Below are 20,886 nucleotides of genomic sequence, written 5' to 3' on the forward strand. Positions count from 1 at the left end.
TCACTTTTCCTACCAATAAATTTGGAGAACTTTGTAGACAGAACATTGGTGGTATTTTTCTAGTCCCTTTAGATGTCTGGTGGTCCAGGTCTCAGAATCACTCAGAGGATTTAGGATAATTGCTGATTTGGAGACCATAAGTTTTGTGCCAAAGGAATGGCTGTGTTGGTCCATTGAAAACCGTTCATGTCAGCTGGTGGCCATATGAAAACTATGAGTGATGGATATTTAAATTTTTAACTTTTATTACATTTTTGACAGGTAACAGGCCCTTTTGGCCCTTGAGTCCAATTACACCCAATTGACTACAACCTCCTGCTACATTTTGAACAATGGGAGGAAACCAGAGCCCCTGGGAAAAACTCACGCAGACATGGGGAGAACGCGCAAACTCCTTACAGATAGTGTGGGATTAGAACCCAAGTCCTGGTCACTGGCATTGTAAGAGCCTTGCACGAACCACCTTGCTAACCGTGCTGCCCATTTATTTGCAAGAATTGTGAAATCAAGATGGGTCAATGAAATAAAGAGTCAGTGAAGATCAAGTTGAATTATAGGACTGGATCGAGTAACCCCAGCCTTGATATGCATTATAGACTTCAGGAAGAAGTCAGGGGAACATGACCCAGTCCTCATCGAGGGCTCAGTAGTGGATAGGGTCAAGAAGTTCAAATTCCTGGGTGTCAACATCTCCGAGGATTTGATCTGGAGTTTTCATGTTAATGCAATCACAAAGAAGGCTTTCCTGTAGTTATACTTCATGAGGTGTCTGAGGAGATTCGGTGTGTCACCGAAGACTCTTGTAAACTTCTACAGGTGTACCATGGAGAGCATTCTGGGTGGTTGCATCGCCGCCTGGTATGGAATGCCAGCTCTCAGGACAAGAATAAACTCCAGAGCGTTGGTTAACTCAGCCAGCGACATCACAGGCACCAGACTTCACTCCATCAAGGACATTTACATGAGGCGGTTTCTTAAAAAAGCAGCCTCTATCCTCAAAGACCCCCACCGTCCCAGGTCATGCCCTTTTCACTCTGCTACTATTGGGAAAAAAAGTACAGAAGCCTAAAGACGAACACTCAACGGCACAAGGACAGCTTCTTTCCCCGCTGCCATCAGATTCCTGAATGATCAATGAACCAAAGACACTGTCTTACTTTTCGTTCACTATTTTTTTTAATAGTTATGTTGTAAGACGGTTCTAATACGAATGTTTGCACTGAGATGCTCCACAAAACACCGAATTTCATGACTTGTTCATGACAATAAATTTCTGATTCTAATTATTTAAAGGATCATTTCAGCTTCATGGAGGAGAATGGATGGCAGCTTTTGAACCTTATGGCAGCATGACTTGGAATCTTCAGCAAGGGTGGGTTTTTACATGATGGGAGTTCTGTGCACATTTTTCTTAAGTCAAATCAATCTGATCCAACAAAAAATTAATTAATTTTGATATTCTTTCTCATGACATATTTAATTTTTCAAAGGGTGTGTGGTATTAGCTTAAAGAGAAAGCTCTGAAGATAAGACTGTGAACAGCATTTGGAAGGAACCTACAGAGTGTGACAGTGAGAGGAAGCGGGATTAATGTCAGGTAGGGATAGTCATTAACCCAGGGGTGCTTGAGCAATCATTTCAATTCAGTTCCCTTGCACTGTTTAGCTTAAAATGGATTCACATCAGTGCCTTCCCATCCCCCTATCTAAAGATGTCACCATCACTCACTGTTTAAGCAAAGGGCATTTAAAATGTGACAGATAGTCAGAAATGAACAAACAGTAGCTGGGCCCTGTGTAAACAAGACACCCGCAGCACCCTAGATGTAACGATGCTGGTGGAACTGAAGAAGCTTTGAGAAATTCACCAGTTCTTTATTAATGATCATCATATTTCTCTTTAACTGATTTTCTTTTACATCTAATGAGGAACTGGCAGTGAGATTTATTCTTTAATAATCCACACAATGCATAAGAAATTTAGTGAAGAGTTATTGAGCCCACAAATTGGCTCCAGATGTCAGTGTTAACATTGCAGGCCTCATGGTTGCATGCAGAAGTGTGGTGATGACGGATTAGTGTCGGTAGGGTGTGTGTTACATGTCACCTTCATGAATCATAATTGATATTCAGTAATAGTAATTACCAGGCAATTACTCTGTGTGGAAAAATATGAGGAACCTTTAACCTCAATAAAAATATTTCATGCGGTACACAGTTGATGAAAATTGGGCAGTTACAAAAGTCTTTTTTGCAGGAGTGACAGATGCAAATTTCTACAAGCATCGGTGAATCACATGACTCTAAAATATCTTGTGGGTAACATTCTCTTGCCTACTTCTGTGTAATTTCCATGTGGAATATAACTGCAATTGTGTTTTTTCTTCCAGTTGGATAAAAGCCTTGTATCACCACTGGTATCTTGAAGAACGGCTGCAGCTAAATATAAACAGCTTCAAACTGCCAACACAACTGGTCACTAGAGGGACTAACTATAATTATATTGGAACCAGTCCAAAAAAACCAGCTACTCTGTTTGTGTTCACTGCTTCCATGAAACGTATAGACAGTTATTTGCAGTCTCTGAGAATTGCTTTTAATATTCAGTAGAATATCAATTTCATTTTCTACTATGAGCAACCATTAGGATGGACAGGGCACTCGCAAATAGTCACATGCTCTTAAGATGAGATTACACAGCCCTCTCATGAAAAACATTTGTACATTTGCCGTGTTCTTTTCCTTCCCTTTGCTCCACTTAATGTATGCATGGTTCCTCCCTTAATCGTTTCACATAACAACTGTCTCTACCCATTAATTTTTCAACGTTAATGCGAGAGTGTTGCAGAATCTTTGCCCAGATGCCTCACTAAACAAAATTACATTCAGTGGTATGGCTTGAAATGAAGGCATCACGACAGGTCCATGGGGCTCATTAGGCCCAGGAAATGAAGTTACAGTGAATTGTATCCCGCAGTAATGGACTAAAGGATTGTGGAAAACTGTACAGACAGCATAACGTGTGACTTATCTTCATATTTTATAGAATGTGTGCAATGTGTTTTAATAGCTTAATATTCAAATATTCTACTGTGCATACTGATTCCTTTTCGAGCACAGTCTTGGACGTGGTTCAACCTATGTATAACATACAAATATAAAAACAGATCTTATTTCAAAAAGAAAATAACCCGTGAAGATGATCAGCTGTGGATTTTTTTCTATTTATGTGAATGTGTGGTTGGTGAAAGTCAGTGATACAAACAATTGTAGCAACCACATGCATTCATGTAGCAGACTTGGCATTGTAATCCGTACCATTACCTATTGCCAACGAGCTTTACCAACTGGCGCCATTGGATCTAATGCAGCAGTCCCATGATTTCAAGGGAGATCACAGGCAAAACTCTCCCCACCCATTGAGAAAATCTCATAGCATGTTGCTGTCAGAGAGCAGCAGGAATCATCAAGGATCCACAAGATCCAGGACATGCTCTGTTCTCGCTGCTATCATCAAGAAAGGGGTCTAGAGGCCACAAGACTCATACCACTGGATTCAGGAACAGGTGCTTCCCTTCCACCATCAGACTCCTCAACAACAAACTTAGTCATAGACTCATTTAAAGACTCTTGCTTTGCACACTATGTATTATTGTACATTTATTTTTATATTGCACAGTTGGCTTGATTGCTCTTTGTTAAATATCTCTCTTTTGTACACTTATTTTTCTCTTGAGTACAGTTTTTTTTCCATTACTTTTAAATAGAAATTCTGCTTTAAATGTGGACTGGAGGTCGGTACATTTCTATTTGGCAGTGTCCTAAAGTTAATACTTTTTGGATGGAAATAGGTAATTTGTTAGAAGGAATAACAGGGGTTAAATTCCAACAGGATTCGATATTATTGCTATTGGGGGATATTAAAGGAGTTAAACCTAAATTAAAATTGCATATGTATCAAGTGAAATTTGTACAAATTGCTTTAGCAATAGCTAGGAAATTTATTGCTATAACTTGGAAATCAGATACAGATTTGGGAAGGCAAAAATGGCTGTTTGGAGTTCTTCATCACTTGAAAAAAATGACTATATATTTTGCAAAATATGGTGCCCATATTCACAAAGGGCAGGTGTGAATATTTAAATGGAAGTCTTTTCCACTTTCTCCTAAAGGTCTCTTTACATTAGAAGTTTTATAATATGGAATTCTCCTGTTGTGAATTTCTTGTTCTATACATTTTTTCTTTGTAGTAGGGGGTTAGTGGGGGGAGGGATGTTAGGGGGGGTTCTTCTTGATTCTCTATCTTTTCTATTTCTTGTGTGTGTATATATATATATCTATATATATATATCTATATATATATATTTTTTAAAAAGTAGAAATTCTGCCTGGCCCACAGGAAAAAGAATTTCAGGTTTGTATTGGATGTCATATATGTATTCTGAGAATAAATTGGAACTTAGAACTTTTTGAACTATGAAATTGTATGGTACAAGATTAGGATGCAAAAAGATAACCAAATTATTTTTGTTTACTCATTTCACTTTCATTTAACATTTTTAATTATGTATTGGTCTCTCTTTTTCGGTATCTTTAGTTAACTATTTTTCATGAAGAGAAACTAATCTTTAAATTTTCAAGATTTACTTACATCAGTTTTGTTAGTTTTAAGGTGTCTGTGCAGTTCTGAGACAATTGAAAACCAGCACCACAGTTACAGAAGGTAATTCCTGTCCTTGTTAAAAGGGAGTTGAATGGCATTAATTGGGGCGTTAAATTATGAACGTGTGAGAGGAATTTTTTAAAAATATATATAATTTTTAGAAATTTAGTACATGAGCCTGTGTTCTCCAGTCCAAAAACAGTGCAAACACACAAAGATATTACACACGAGCCTGTACCACCCAAATACCTCAGTTAACCTACAAACTCCATATGTTTTTGAGCATGGGAGGAAACCGGAGCACCCAGAGGAAACCCTCGGAGATACGGGGAGAACATATAAACTCCTTGTTGACAGCGGCGGATTAGAACCCAGGTTGCTTTGATGGTAATATCATCGCGCTAATTGCTACACCTTGTACCTCTTGTACAAGGACTGCCTAAACAAATCTCTTGGTGCCTGCCACATTGACCTCCGCCAGTGGGCTGATATCGCCTCAAACCGTGCATCTTGCCACCTCACAGTTCGGCGGGCAGCAACCTCCTTTGAAGAAGACCGCAGAGCCCACCTCACTGATAAAAGACAAAGGAGGAAAAACCCAACACCCAACCCCAACCAACCAATTTTCCCTTCCAACCGCTGCAACCGTGTCTGCCTGTCCCACATCGGACTTGTCAGCCACAAACGAGCCTGCAGCTGACATGGACATTACCCCTCCATAAATCTTCGTCTGCGAAGCCAAGCCAAAGAAAGAACTGCTGCACCAATCTCTACTGTCACTCTTTCTCTCATATTTTAAGTGAAAATTCGTGGCTCTGGAAAATCATGTCATTTATTGAATTCATACAATTTAAATTTCATTTTCATGAAAACATTTTTAATGAAATACTCATTTGCATACAACCTTGGCCTTTTAGAACAAACTAGACGTTCCTTGGTGACACACAAGAGACTGTGGATTCTGGAATCTGGAGTGAGAAAACCAATCTGTTAGAGGAACTCAGTGGGTCAAGCTGCAACATTTCATGGTTAGCTTTCAGGGTCTGAACCCTTCAACAAGAGTGAGAGTGCAGAGGGGAGATAGCCTGTGAACAGGGTGAGTGGAGTTGGACTGGGGCTAGTTGGGGATTGGTGAAACAGGGAGAGTCAAAGAAGCAATAGAAACAAATTATGGTGGTGGTGGTGGGGGGGGGGGGTCAGATGAGCGAAAATTAGTCACACAGAGTGGGGTAGGAGATAGAGGGATGTGACCAAGATTCCAGATGCTTGAATCTGATGTGGAGATGGTGATAATGGAAACTATTAGGTAAAAGGTGAAAGACATATCAGACAAGATAGAAACAATAAAGGGGTAGTGGATTCTGTAGATGAAATGGAGATGGAGGAGTGGTTGATGGGTTGGTGGAGATATGTGGGAAAGGGGACCAAAATGGGTGGGTGGGGGGGGGGGGGAGGAAATGAAAGTAGCTCAGAAAAAGCTGATGAGTTTGGAAAATTCAAAATTCATACATTGCGTTACAGATTGGTCGGATATGAGGTTTACATGAGGCCTCACTCTGGCAGTTGAAAAGGCCTAGGACAGACAGGCCTTGTGGGAATGGAAAGAGGAATGGCGTGCAGGCAGGAGTTCAGGATGGCCATTTTTCGAATCAGTCCATAATTCTGTGTTTGGTCTCAGCGATGTCGAAGAGGCTGTACTAGGGGCACTGATTGCAGTAGATGAGATTGGAGCAGGTGCACAAGAATCTTTGCCTCACAAAGGGCTATTTGGAGCCCTGGATGGTGGTGAAGGAAGAAAAGTCTTCCATAGATGCATTGGAGATAGGAAATAAACCAAAGTAGTGACTTTGGTTAAGGTCTGAGTTTCTTCACAGTAATGGAAGGGGATTTTTTGGTCTATTGGTCCCAAACACTGAGAGGAGTGCAAAGGGAGGGATTGGAGTGAATGGGAGGGTGAGGTTGGGTGAAGATGCTGGATTAGATGGTACAGTATATTAATAGTGTAAGGGAATAGAATTCCAATCAATTTTCAAATTGAACCTGTGTTAACTTAAGGACTCAGGTGAACAAAAAAAGTGCAAAATATAAGTGATGTGGATTTCTGGATATCAGAGCCAGATCCACCAGGCTGAGGAACAGCTTCTTCCCATGGACAGTGAGACTCCGGAGTGATTGCTAAAATATCTCCCTGTGACTCTACTATTTATTAATAATATTTATTTTTAATATATATACATAAGACATGTATATAGGTTCTATATTTATGTACCATTCGTTGATATGTGTGTAATGTCTTTATGTGTGTTTGCACTGTTTTTGGGCTGGAGAACACTGTTTCGTTGGGTTGCACTGTTACAATCAGATGACAAATGAACTTGAACTTGTTAGGTAGATTTTTTTTCTGGACTTTCACTTGAATTGGCATAATTAGCTGAATGGACAGTGAGCAACAACTTATGGAATGGGGAGATTCGGAATTAGGATGAATGCAAGTCTAATTTATTATATGGCCAATGTAAGAAAACATTAATTGTAAATCTCAGTCATTGTGTTGCACCAATGTTAACTCCATTGTTAACTCTTTTGTCTCTTTAATTTTTCCTGTAGACTTCTTAGGAACGATTCAACCAACATGAAGGTCTCAGCCCTGAAACATTGGTTACCCTTTACTTCCAAAGGATGCTGCATGACCTGCTGAGTTTCTCCTGAACATTTGTATATTTACATGCACTCCTCTACTTGTTCATTTTGTAGAATGATTTGTATATTCACAATATTAACAAACTTGATCTAGTCACAGTTTTTCTGTGTCAGTCTGATCTTCTCCCAGGAACTTGTGTTGTTTATGTTGTTCACACTTCTGGACCTGAGGAAGTTGACACTTGTTGAAAATTCAACGTGAGTAAAGCACAAATGTCTGCAGGCACTGTGATTGAAGTAAAATCACAATGCTGGAAAAACTCAGCAGGTTAAATAATAACCTTTATATAGCAAAGACAAAGATACACAACCAAAGTTTCAGGCCCGAGCCCTTCATCAAGGTTTATTCAATAAAAGTTTGTCTCTGCTGACAAACGCTTTGGAATGTGCAGATAATTGGATAACTCTTTGATATTCTCTTTTCAGAGGAACTTCTTCACGAAGAGAATGGTGGGAGTATAGAATGAACGACCAGCTGAAAGGGTGAATACGGGCTCAAATTCGACATATAAAAAAAATGTGGATTGGTAAGTGGATGTTAGGAGTGTTGAGGGCTATGGCCTGGGTGCAAGTCTTTGGGACTAGGTAGAATAAAAGTTCAGCACAGACTAGATGGCCCAAGGGGCCTGTTTCTGTGTGGTAGTGTTCCATGGTTTGATATATCTCTTCCTGAAATTAAATAGTTTAAATTTCTGATTTTGTCTCATATTTGCAGAAGGTATTTGTCGGAACTACATTAGTACCTCTTTTATTACAATATCCCATTTATGGGCATCAGATTTCTAATAAAGTATTATCAATGAGACTTTAACATGTTGCTTCAATTATTGCTTTGCTTCACTTGGGTCATAAATAGAAAAGTGAGCACTGCAGCACAGGAGAAAGCCTCTTGGCTCATGTCTGGAGCCAAACATGACGCCCAATTTATTCTAAAACTTTGTTGTTTGCAATTAATCTATCCCTCTTTTCCCTGTATATCCATGTGTCTATCTGGAATCCTGAACATTACTATTATATCTGCTTACCATCGCTACCCTTGACAAACTGTTCCAGGCACCAGTGACTCTCTGAAATGAAACTTGCTGTTCACATCTCTTTTATCTTTCCTCACTTTAAAAGCATGTCTTCTAGTGTATAATATTTTTACCCTGGAAAAAAAGATTCTGACTGTCTACTCTATCATGATTTTATAAACTTCTGTCAGGTTACATCTCAGCCTCTGATATTCAAGAGAAAACAACCTAAATTTGTCCAACCTCTCCAATGTAGCACTACCAATTAGACCTGACAGACCCGAAGTCAAGATTAATAGACTTTAATCACTATAAACTTACTGTCATATCTTGCAAGCTGTTGGCCTGATTCTAAGACAATACTGAGGGAGGAGATTGGGCAATTCCGCCTTTAACAGGAATCCTGGAGGGGGAGGAGTTACAGTGTCGGGGGCGGGCCAACCTGTACAATAACTGCAATACAGTGTTCCACCACATACCCTCTAAACCAAGCAACATCCTAGTAAATACCTTTTGTGCCCTTTCTAGTGTCTCCACATCCTTTTGTAATGGAGTGAACAGAATTACACAGAGAATTCCAAGTGTGGTCTAACCTAACATAGCTTCGATATGATTTCCTTAATTTTATACTCAATGCACAGTCCAATGAAGGCAAGCATACCACATGCTTTCTTTCCCATCCTATCTATTTGTGAAGAGTCCTTTAGTAACTCAGAGGGAGTATAACCTGTTGAAGAATGCAGCATTGTTTATAATTTCACAAGCTTGCTGATCCACGACTCTCTTAAAATGAAGCTTTCCTGTAATGCCCATTTCTTCAGGTCAATTTTTATTGACCTCGTTTGATAATATGATTGGTTCGTGCAGAACCACAAGGCACACGAGATAAGCGGGCTAATTGGTTCCAAGATTGGCTTGATGATTGGTGATCAATTGTTGTGGCAGAATATTTTCCTGAATGGAAGTCTGTGATGAGCAGTGTTTTGCAAGGATTGGTACTGGGGCCTTGCTTATTTGTGATGTAGAAAGATATAGATCAGTTAGAAAGTTGGGCAGAAAATTCACAGATGGAATTTAGTCTTGACAAGTGCAAATAACTGCATTTTTGGAAATATAAATGGGTAAGACATGTCCAATAAATAGTTGGGTACAAAGGAATGTTGATGAACAGAGAGACCTTGGGATCTAAGTCCATGGTTCCCTGAAAGTAACAACATAGTAAGATGTTGAAGAGGGCATGAGAGACGGGATGTTTTGTGGCAACTTTACAAATGATGGAGTATTGTGTGTCGAGTCAGTTTTGATCCAGGAGTTGAAGGGTGATCTCTTTCTCCTACCACAAAATGGTGTGTGATGTGCTGAATGTTTTCAGATTCTTTTCTGCTTTTGCTTTTGCATCTGCAGTATTTTCATTTTCTCCTCCTTTTAAAAGCTTTCTCATTTCCTTGTATTAGAATAATTTATTTAATATATTCTCCAGCAGCTCCTCCGCATTTTGCCTTTGCTCTTTTTGTCTCATGTATTAGTGTAAATGGACAAATCAACTTTCACTTCTTTTAATGTGAAGATCTTGCTTTGATTCTCTGTGTCTGATTGTTCATATTGTTTCAAATATTTATATTCATTTATGTACACCTCAAAGAGTGGCCCACCTGTGCACATTCAATACAGATATTCCTAGCATTGTCAACTTCAGAACAAGAATGTTTCAAAGCAGCTAATAGTTTGTTAGATTGAGTCACCTTGTAATCAACCACACCATCGAAAAGTCTTGTCCGCTCTAGGTACAGTACCACTGCAATTAGTATTTTTCATTCACTCTGTATTTCATTCTAATTTATCTAATTATTTTTTTTAAAATCTAGTCAAGATTTACTGAAGATTAGTTTTGCACCTGGTTTAACATGAATATAGGAATTCTGACCTGTAATATCAGTGTTAGTCTCCTGTACCTTTTCTACATGTTTTTCTAATAGTATCTTACAAGTTTAATTTTGAACCAAATTAATTCTCTCAGCAAATGCTTGTTTGTCAATATTTGGTCCTTCTATTAAACTTTTCATCTTGCCCAAAGTTCTCATTTCTGTGACTGAATATGATTACAAGTCCACTATGCTCTTTTCCAGTGGTACTTGGGACAAATTAATCAATCGTGCATCCTTACCCACACTTGATCAATCTACTGCTGTATCAATATTCATACCAATTTAACCATGCTCTTGTCTTGAAGTCAAAATATGTGGCAACATTGTTCTCACAAAGTCTTTATGTCCAATTCTCCATTGACTCCCTGGCGTCAGCATAATGTAGAAGTCCTGTCTGTGGAATTTTGCTGTTGAAACTTCTCTTCAGTGAAGAATTCACATCACTTTGGCTAGCTCTCTGGGCTTTAGATTTGCAAACTGTGGATGCCTGCTTATTTTCTAGAGTTGGAACTTTTTGACTCGAATTGACATGCTGTAACGGCAATTTTCACCAGTTGCACTAACAAGGTTTGGATTCTGCTTTGTCTTTCATTATTGAATTGAATTCAATCGAATTGTTAATTGTCACAGTCCCAAGAGTTCAAACTTCAAATGTATTGTCAGAGTGCATTCATGACATCACACAACCTTGGGATTGTTTTTTTCCTGCAAGCCAGGCAGAATTTTGATTTATTGTTAACTGTTAACTGTCCTCAAGAAGAAAGATATGTGTGAACAAGAGAGAAATGTAAACATACTGATTGAGCAAATCCAGAAAAAAAATATTCAATGACAGGTGATGCGCAAAGTAAGAGGTCCTTAAATTAGTCCCTGGTTGAGTCTATTGTTTAGGAGTCTGATGGTGTACTAAGATACACTGATAAGCTTTATTTTGAATGCCACACTGGCAGCTCTCAAAAATGTCACCATCCTTCAGTACACGATCACTGTGAATTGCAACAATAGTCGTACCTTATGTTAGACACAAGTCTTTAGCATTTCTCAGTTTCCTCCCACAATTTTGCATACAAGATCGAATGTGATAGTCTGTGTGCAATTCTCCACTCATACTGACCATGTATGATTTTTGATTCCTAGTTGGTAGTTTCCCCATGATTTTTAATGGTTCACGATCGCAATGATCCTGCAGCTTTTGTGTTACTTTACAAAACAAAACTTATTCTGTGTCCCGTAGTGTTAAAATATTTGTTGAAAAAAGCGTGTGCTCGGAATCATTTCTGTCAGAAAAATGATTATTAAATTTACACTGATCATCTCTTTGTATATGAATATTATTTTAATTACCATCACTTCCCACTAAGTTGTTTATTTATAATGATGAATTGATTTTATCGATCAAGGCTTTCATTATAATTAGCCCAAGCCAGAACTCTTCTCTTAATTCCTCTTCCACCAAGGCTAATGATGTGGCACCAGAACAATGTTTTCCTGCCTTTCAACTGCCTGTTTAGTTGAATGTCTACAACTCACTTAATCAGTGATGCAGTCTCTTTACCACGTTTCCGTCTTTGCTGTAAGTGTCCTGGGCTTCCTCATCTTTGGGGCACACACACAAATTTGGGTCAGTACCTCTGCTGGAAAATGACATTGGTCATCATCTGAGATTCGCATTCAGTGCTATTTCTGAGTCCACATTTGTTCTATGAGGGTAATCCCCACGAACATGCCACTGGCATGTTCTAACCGTGAATGACAGCTGTGGGTTCAAAACCAGTGCAAACCTTCATCCTTCCTTGAAAGATTTCCCCTGTTTTTATGCATGTCACCAATTTGTTATGAACACTTTCTTTCAGTTCTGAGTAAACGCAGGTGGATTCTTTGCAAAAACACTTCACTGGCATATTAAGCTCTAATTACACCATGCACATGTTACACGTATGCATCAGCTAGAAAAGCATGGCTACATTCACACAAAATTGTGTCTTTAACTCTAAGGTGAATCCAGTCATAACAAATGAATTGTAGGATTACATCAGCATCCAAATAAGGCTTATGTGACATATCTAATTCATGTGGGCACATGAGATGTGCCCTCAGTAAACCTGCCTTGAAGGTCGCTGAGATCCAGTGGCTTCCTTGTCACTTTTATCATCCGCTGTGTGTGATTTAAATATCAGGACTAAGACTCCCAAGGAGCCTGAATGATGCCAGGCCTTGCCCTCGAGTTATTTTGTGAACTTTTCTGATCATGAGGAGACAATTCAACACTTAAGTCAGCCCCGCTCTCTCAGAGTTCAAATATAAAACTAACAGTTGTTGCGCAGGTTGGATGCTGTGTTTATGCTTGACCTGCAAGAATACTCCTGATCTGCAAATGTGGGCTGGAAAATCATCTTGAAATTATCTTGATTTGTTTTTACTTAAATTAATTGAGCTTGTACGACACCAGTAGAGTCGGGCCCACGAACGCTTAGCACGGCACTAGTACAGCAGCGACAAGCCGGGACGGAATCTGTCTCCGTCTGTAAGGAGCGTGTACATTCTCCCCGTGTCTGCGTGGGTTTCCTCCAGGTGCTCTGGTTTCCTTCCACCCTTCAAAATCGTACGGGGTTTGTATTTGCTGTATTTGGGCGGCACGGGCTCATCAGCTGGAAGGGCCTGTTACTGTGCTGCAAGTCTAAATGTAAAACAATATATAAAATAAGCATGGACAGAAATGAAATGATGCTGATTTCATCAGAAAGTAATCTTCACCACAATACAAACTCAGAAAATCCACATTGCTGAGGACTCCCTTCACTGGATTCAATTCAAATAATCGTCCATTGATGTGCGTGTCGTTAAATGAATGCATCTGCTCTAAAAAGAATTCATTTCCCTTCATAGCTTTTTGTAAAGAAGCTCTTGTCCATTTATTGATGCTTCTTCAAGAAAACCTTTTATTTATCAGTGCAAACATTGATTCATCCTACACTAGAAAAATGTGTTGGTGTCAAAACAACTGTTATTTAACCAATACCTGTCATGGTTCCATGAGGCAATTATTTAGTACTCTTAATGCGTGGCTGAAGAATATTATTCTGTCTCACGTGTACAGAATGTTTTGTGAATGAATGGTTTTACTCTCTTTCATCAATTTGATAAATCTTAACCTTTCCAATATTTTCTATTTGCTTTTTCAGCCCTTTCAAAAGGGACAATTCCAACAATGGCTTTTAATGTGTCTCAGCTTGGTAATCCGCAATGGGTGCTTAACAGTCCTGTTTGTGAGTCTTAGTCAAGAAAATAGATTGCTTTCATCAAGCGAATGCTCAAGAGTGAAATTTCACCATGCCTTTGCTCTGTGAGTGGAAATGTCGCGAGGCACCGATAACTACTCTCACTGTCTAAATCATTCAAATTGTTCAGCCATTTGAGAGGAGCACCACAGCACCCTTGGCTACTTGCTCATTCCTGCATTTGAACCAATCAGATCTGAGAATCTGCTGTCAGCCACTACTAAATGCCAATTCCTTTTTCCGTCATTCTGCATTCTGTTTCCTACACCTGTCAAGTTTTGTGGGGTGTTAAAGTGATCGCTGAAGAAGTAGTGCTGGCGACAACTCATTTCTGAAATAGAAAGTCATATTATCAAAGGATTGCTGTCTCCAGAAAATGAGAATGATGGATTATTTTTACATGAATCTGCATTGGCTTTAGTTTCAGAAGAATTGATGAGCTCAGTTTTAACAATTCAGGCCCATATATACGCACCCGTCAAATAAAACAAAGCAAGTTTTGACACTTATAAATACATGACATTTAAAATTCTTAATGAGTTCGTTTTCTTTTCTTATGAGAACTATTTGTATCCTGGTCTTCTCTGAAGAGGATGCAATGAACGTAATTCTTTGTATTCACTTCATACAGTGGTATGTTTATTTATCCAGTCCTGTATGACATTGCTTTATTCCTTCATTTGCTCACAGTAACTCTTCTGTGGCTTCTCATTGGGTTCATTCAAGTCATTTCCACATTCCCTTCACAAGTATCAGAAATTTTCTTTCAACTTTAATAGAAGTTGAAATAAACCTTTGATTTGAGGTGCAGGATCTTACATTTAATTTGCAGCCACTCATTGGAAATTAAGATTTCAGATTTATTGTCAGAGTGCATTAATGACATACCTGAGATTCTTTTTCCTGTGAGCCAGGCAGAATTACTGCTTATTGGCAGTGCAACAAAAAATGTACTCAATGTACACATGGAAACAAATAAATAAATGTAAACAAGCTGACTGTGCAATACAGAGAGAAAAATAATCAATAAAGTGCGCATAAGCATGAGTCCTTAAATGGGTCCCTACTTAAATGGGTTGAGGAGTCTGACGAGAAGGTCAACATAAATGCTGCAGTCAGAGAGCAGCAGCTATCTGTCCGCACCACCCAGCACCCGCTCTGCTCTTGCTGCTGCCATCGGGAAAGAGGTCTAGGTGCCATAAGGCTCGCACCAGCAGGTTCAGGAACAGCTGTTCCCCCTCCACTATCAGACTCCTCGACAACAAACTCAATCAGGGACTCATTCAAGGAGTCTTACTTTTACACATTATTTATTATTGAATATGTATTTTATTTCTTTTTCAGTCTTTTTATTAATCATATTATAGTTAAACAATACATGAGGAGAACTGGAGTACATAATGAAGAAGGGAAAAAAATCGCTACATAACATCATATGATTATAACATATTGCATTACACTACAATTAGCAAATATGTTCTCACCTTCTCAAACTGAAATCTTCAAAAAAAGAAAAAAAATTATTATATGAAACCTCACCTAATCAAAGAAAAATAAACAAACAAACAAAAAAAAAACTGGGAAGCCTATCCTGAGAATTTATTAATAAAAAAAATAATTATCTGGTCTTCACCAACAAAGAGAAAAGAAATTAAATATAGTCCAGAAGGGAAAATAATTTTGCTAACTAAGTCATGTGGAAATAATTTAAAAATCTCTTCAAATTTAACAGAAGTATCAAATGTACGACTCCTAACTTTCTCCAAACTTAAACATGACATAATTTGAGAGAACCATTGAGTCAAAGTAGGTGGATTAGAATCTTTCCATTTAAATAAAATAGCTCTTCTAGCCAACAATATAGAAAAGGCTACAACCCAATGTGTGGAAGTAGAAACCCGTCCCACTTCTGGAACAATAATTCCAAAAAGAGCAGTCAATGGGTTAGGTTGCAAACTGATAACCAGTATAGCTGACAAAGTCTTAAAACTATCTATCCAATGCCTCTCTAACATAGTGCATGAGCCACTTCTGATTTACATCTATCACAAATAGGACTAATGTTAGAAAAAATATGGGCCAATTTGTCTTTTTACATATAAGCCAGATGGACCACTTTAAACTGAATCAAAGAATGAAGAGGCATTAACCAATCCAAAAATCTTCGTCCATGATTTCTCTGGAAGATGTAGCTGAAGTTCCTGTTCCCAGGTCATTTTAATGTTGTCATTAGAATTTGACTGAAATTTTAATAACTTATTATAAATGTTACCTATTAAAGCCATATGAGCAAGGCTCAAATGAAAAAAAAAGTTTAAATCAAATCAGTTGGTTCAATGTTGGAAAAATGGGCAGTATAGTATTCCGAAAATTTCTAACTGGAAGAATCTAAAAAAAATCAATTTAGGTTATATTATATTTTTGGATAATTGTTCAAAAGATGGTAGCTATAAACAAATCTGAAAAAGAGACAATTGTTTTTAACTTTACAAAAAGAGAAGGCTTGATCAATTATAGACGGTTGAAAAATAATTAAGAGAAATGGTACTTGATAAAATAAATGCTTGAAATGAATATTTATTTGCTGTGTTGCACAATTTGTTTGCATTTCTTTCTTGTTTACATTTCTCTCCTTTGTGTACAGCTTTTTTACATGACTGATCAGTAGAAATTCTTCCTGGCCCACAAGAAAAGGAATCTCAGGGATGAGATAGAGTGAACCACAAACAGTAATTAACAGGACCCCATCCAATTAGAGTCAGCCATGGATATGCCTTATGTCAAAAACTAAGTCTCATTGTATACATTAAGAGTTTTACATCAACTTTCTCCCAACTTTAATATGGTCATAAAGCTGTAGGTACAATTTATTAAAAAATGTCATGTTATACCCTACATTCCCCCACATATTTTTATCCTTACTTTTACTTGTCTGTGATATGTTCTGTCTCAAAATTAATTCGATCACTTCCTGTATGGGGTAGAGGCTGGGTCTTCGGGGAAAAAAAAAGGTTGAGAACTATTGGCTCTAGACCCCCACCTCCCTCTCCCACTCTTTTGTTCTGACACTCGTTGGGATTTTCTTATACTTTGATGAAAGAAGGGGTCAAGCCTGAAACATCAGTTATCTATCTCTGCCTTTGTTACATAAAGGACACTGTTTGACCTGCATTTTGTGTTTTTATTGCTCTAGACCCAATTGTTACTGAAATATTTTGCTTGAGAAAAATTGTTATTGGCCCATTTCCTTTCGAGTTATGAAACCTTCCACAGAACAAGTCAATGAGGTACGATTAAAACAGTGGTTTTCATACTTTTTCTTTCCACTCACATACCACCTTAAGTAATCCTTTACAAATCAAAGAGCACCTCTGATCTATATAAACCTACTCAACTAAATCTTCCCTACTGCACACCCATAACCCTCTATTTTTCTTGCATCCATGTGCCTGTCTGAGTCTTTTAAATGTCCTATTTTACCAGCCTCCACCTTGCCGATTCAGTTCAAGAATTTCCATAAAGGTGGTGGATTTCAGTTCAGAACTCCTGAGTAAAATAATTTGTTCTCACAGATCCTTCCATGCACTCTCCGTCATGTTGAATCTGTGTCCCCCTGTTCTTGGTCCATATGTAATGGGATCAGCTTCCCTCTATCCACAGAATCGGAATGATGAACTAATACACCTCTATTAAATTTCCTGGCACACATCTATGCCCCAAGACGAAAGAATAAATCAGCTTTTCAAGTCTACCTGATAGAGCTGACATCACTCATTCTTTGAAGCGAGCTATCAATTTATTTTTTATGCCCTCTAAGAACCATTCCATCCTTCCTAAAATGTGTGACCAAAATGGGATGCGATATTTCCATGATGGCTGAACCAGTTATTTCTCCCCATTCAATGTTAGCTCCCTGCGCTTGTTCTATGTGGCTCTATTTTGGAATAACAGGATCCATTTTGCTTTGCTAACTGGTCCTTCAATATGCCCTGTTATTTTCAATGACACTGATAGATGACACTATAGATGGCACTCGATTCTAACGTGCATATACAGTAAACCTGGTTCTCTCAGATTCTGAACTCCATTTAGAACTAAGGCACTTAGTCTAAATTGTCTCTCCTTATTCTATCTGTCATTTCACACTTCACTGCATTAAATTCCATCTGCCATGTGTATGTCCAGAAATGACCAACTATACTTTGTCCTTCTTATTGTTGTCTCTTGGAGAATATGTACAAATCAATAACAGGATCAGGTATCAACCCAACCACATTTGCAACACTGAATTATATCATTTCTGCATTGTGTAGATCCCATTACCTATGTTTCAACATCTTTAGTGAGATTTCTCTTCTTTGTTCACATCTCTATTGTTCATGTGCTGTGATAATGCTGGAAAAGCGATATCATGGTCAGTGCATCTTGAGGTCCTGATTGTTTGAAGAGAATGAGGTCTATGAGTGCAAAACTAACTTCGATGGTTGTTAAAATAAAATCTGAATTTATTAATTTGGTTATCAGTTTTGCATGAGCAACATAACTTGAAGGGTGGGAGGAAACCAGAACACCTGGAGAAAACCCACACAGGCGCGGGGAGAACGTACAAATTCCTTATAGATGGCACTGGATTCTAACGTGCCACTTGTTACTAAAATGAATATCATATAATACCATATTTCCAGAATATAAAGGCTCATTGGAGTTTTGTAAGTCTCAATCTACCCAGAACAGAAAGTATGGTGATAAATGATCTTGAAACTAGCTACAGGTATGCTGAATTACATGACTCTTTTGGCCATGCGGTGAGCAGGGCAGATGCAGGCATTTAGAAGCTACTATTTGACTTTTTTTTTGTTGCTACTATCGCCAATAAAAATTCTAATGATGTTCTGCAAAGAGACCCAGGCCGCTTAAATGTTTATATGACCACTACGTTGTTAAGTATGTGTCCTGGTTGGTTACCAAAAAGGAGAGCAGCTGAAATGCTTCAACCAATTGCAAATGTACCACGGACAATGATAACTCTTATATAACACTGTCGACATCGCAAAGTATTCAGAGATACTTTGCAGAAATATAATCAGACAAAATGAGTTGCTGGCAAATCAATAAAGATATTAATAGGGCAGGTGAGCGGTGAGGCAGGTGGATAAAGAGTCCTAAAGGATGAGAGATAGGTGTGAGTGATTAACCAGCTGAAGACATAGCTACCAACAGTGGGGCGAAAGAAATGAGGGAACCACAAGTGGCCAGAATTGCACTTATATTGAAATTGCTTTTATATGGTGCCTTTCCCAACAGGATACAACAAAGCACTTGCAATGTTACAGCCAATTAAGTGCTTTTGAAGTGTAGCCACTGTTGTAGTGTATGAAACACAGCAGCCAATTTGTACCAAACAAGGATCCATAGTGATCTGATAACGACCAGATAATCTGTTTTAATGATATCCTGAGGATTAAATTTGGTCAGGGCGCCAGGGAACATTTTGCTGTTTTTCTTTAAAGTTGTCCGTGGGTTTTTACACTCATTGGGGAAAGTAGATGTGAAAGACATCTTTTCCAGCTGTGTGGCACTCCTTCAGTACTGCTATGCAGTGTAAGCCCACAGTTTAGCTTCAAGTCACCAGAGATATTGACTTGCTCTTCCATTTCTATCAGGGTTGAAAGTGTGACCAATGCACCATGCTTGACATGAGATTTCAAAGCTAGACCTGAGCATTATAATAGGAAGTTGTAGTGCTAAGATATGTGAAGAGCCATTGTGCTTAATGCATTAAGATTCAAAATTCATTTATTGTCTTTTTTTCCTTTGTCCTGCAAGTACATGTTCAATATGACAGGAAATCACAAAAATAGGTTATATCTATAAAAAAACGGCAAGTGATAGGAAAATTTGAAGGTGATTTTTGCGATCAGCATTCCCAAAATCCATAAAATACACCTAAAAGTGTTCAGGAAGCGAAATCTTCATTGTCCAGTGTTATTGTAAAAGTACATTGACAGCATGGATACTGTTGTGGCTAGTGCAACGCTGTTACAGGGCCAGTGACCTGGGTTTGAATCCAGCACGTTTGTATGCTCTCCCTGCGGGTGATCTCCTTCCGGGTGATCTAATTTTCTTCCACCCTTCAAAAAAATGTACTGGGGATGCAGGCTGGGCTCGTGGGCTGGAAGGGGGCTGTTACCATGCTGTATGTCTAAATTTTAAAAAAACATTTAAAATATATTGCGGGCTTCAAGATTTTAACCATTTTCTCTCATCTCTCCGGTCCACAAGGGCAAAATGTGAATGGAGTTCTGATCTTCTTGCTTGGAATAGAAGAACCAGGCAATTAAATTGACCTTGGAGAAGGAATATTGCTTAAAAATGAGAAAGTGCATTGATGCCAAATCTGGTCGTCCAGAGAAAAACATGGAATAAGGACATAATTTCTTAAGAACGTGTCAGCATGACTTTCTTGATCTGCACATTTTACACAGGTTTGCTGGTTGTTAAGGTCTGAGTCACACATTTGTGCTGTAACCCATGGGCCGCAGCACCCATGTCACAGGTCTGAGGGAAAAGAGAGGTTGGGGGTGGGGTGGGGAGGGGAGATGGAAATCAGGGGCGGGGAGGAATTGAGCCAAGAGGGAAATAGTGGGAAGGGAAAAGGAAAAGCAGGTGTGAATGAGCAGTAGGGAAAATCAGCCAAGAGCTACGACTGGTGCTTTTTTACTTAGACTTTGCAGCATTTTACTGTTAGGAAGAATCTCCCAAAATCCCGGCAGTGGTCGTTCACACAGGTATGAATAAAACTGCAAATTTCTGTTTCTGACCATCAATTCCGGCAGTGTGGTCTGTCTCCTCTCATCCATCCCATCTCTCTATATCGACTTTTCTCTTAATTTTAATCACTATTTCAATCTATCTTTCTTTTTCCATTAATCTTATTATCCTTCTCTGTCCATCTCTGTCTCTTTGTTGATCCATATCCTTTGCATTCTATTATTCCCTCTCTATTTTCTTTTCTCTCCATCTATATATTAACTTTTTTTTCCCTCTTTATCTCTTGCCACTTGTCTCTCTCCCTCTTTTTCTCTTTTTCCATAGTCGTAGAGCTGTTGAGGACTGAAACAAGCTCTTTCACCATAATGCCTATCTAATTACACTCGCCTTCATACATCCATATCCCTCTATGCCTTGGTCATAAAAGTACCTGGCCAGATATTTCTGAAATATTGTTACTGTTCCTCTTGTATTCCTTAGGTCCCCTTTAGACCTCCTCCCTCTCACCATAAACCCGTGCTCTCTAATGTTAAATAT

The 20,886-nt window shown here is 38.6% G+C and overlaps 1 long non-coding RNA gene across 1 annotated transcript in view; it reads left to right on the forward strand.

Moving 5' to 3' along the window:
* Positions 1–5,661: 5,661 nt before the first annotated feature.
* Positions 5,662–20,886, forward strand: part of LOC138743067 (uncharacterized) — a 44,583-nt gene continuing 29,358 nt past the window's right edge. The window contains exons 1-2 of the long non-coding RNA XR_011344636.1: positions 5,662–5,758; positions 7,789–7,889. This is a non-coding gene — a long non-coding RNA (uncharacterized lncRNA). The remainder of the gene's footprint in view (positions 5,759–7,788; positions 7,890–20,886) is intronic.

The sequence above is a fragment of the Narcine bancroftii genome, chromosome 9 (assembly GCF_036971445.1).
Source record: "Narcine bancroftii isolate sNarBan1 chromosome 9, sNarBan1.hap1, whole genome shotgun sequence".
Lineage (NCBI taxonomy): Eukaryota > Metazoa > Chordata > Chondrichthyes > Torpediniformes > Narcinidae > Narcine > Narcine bancroftii.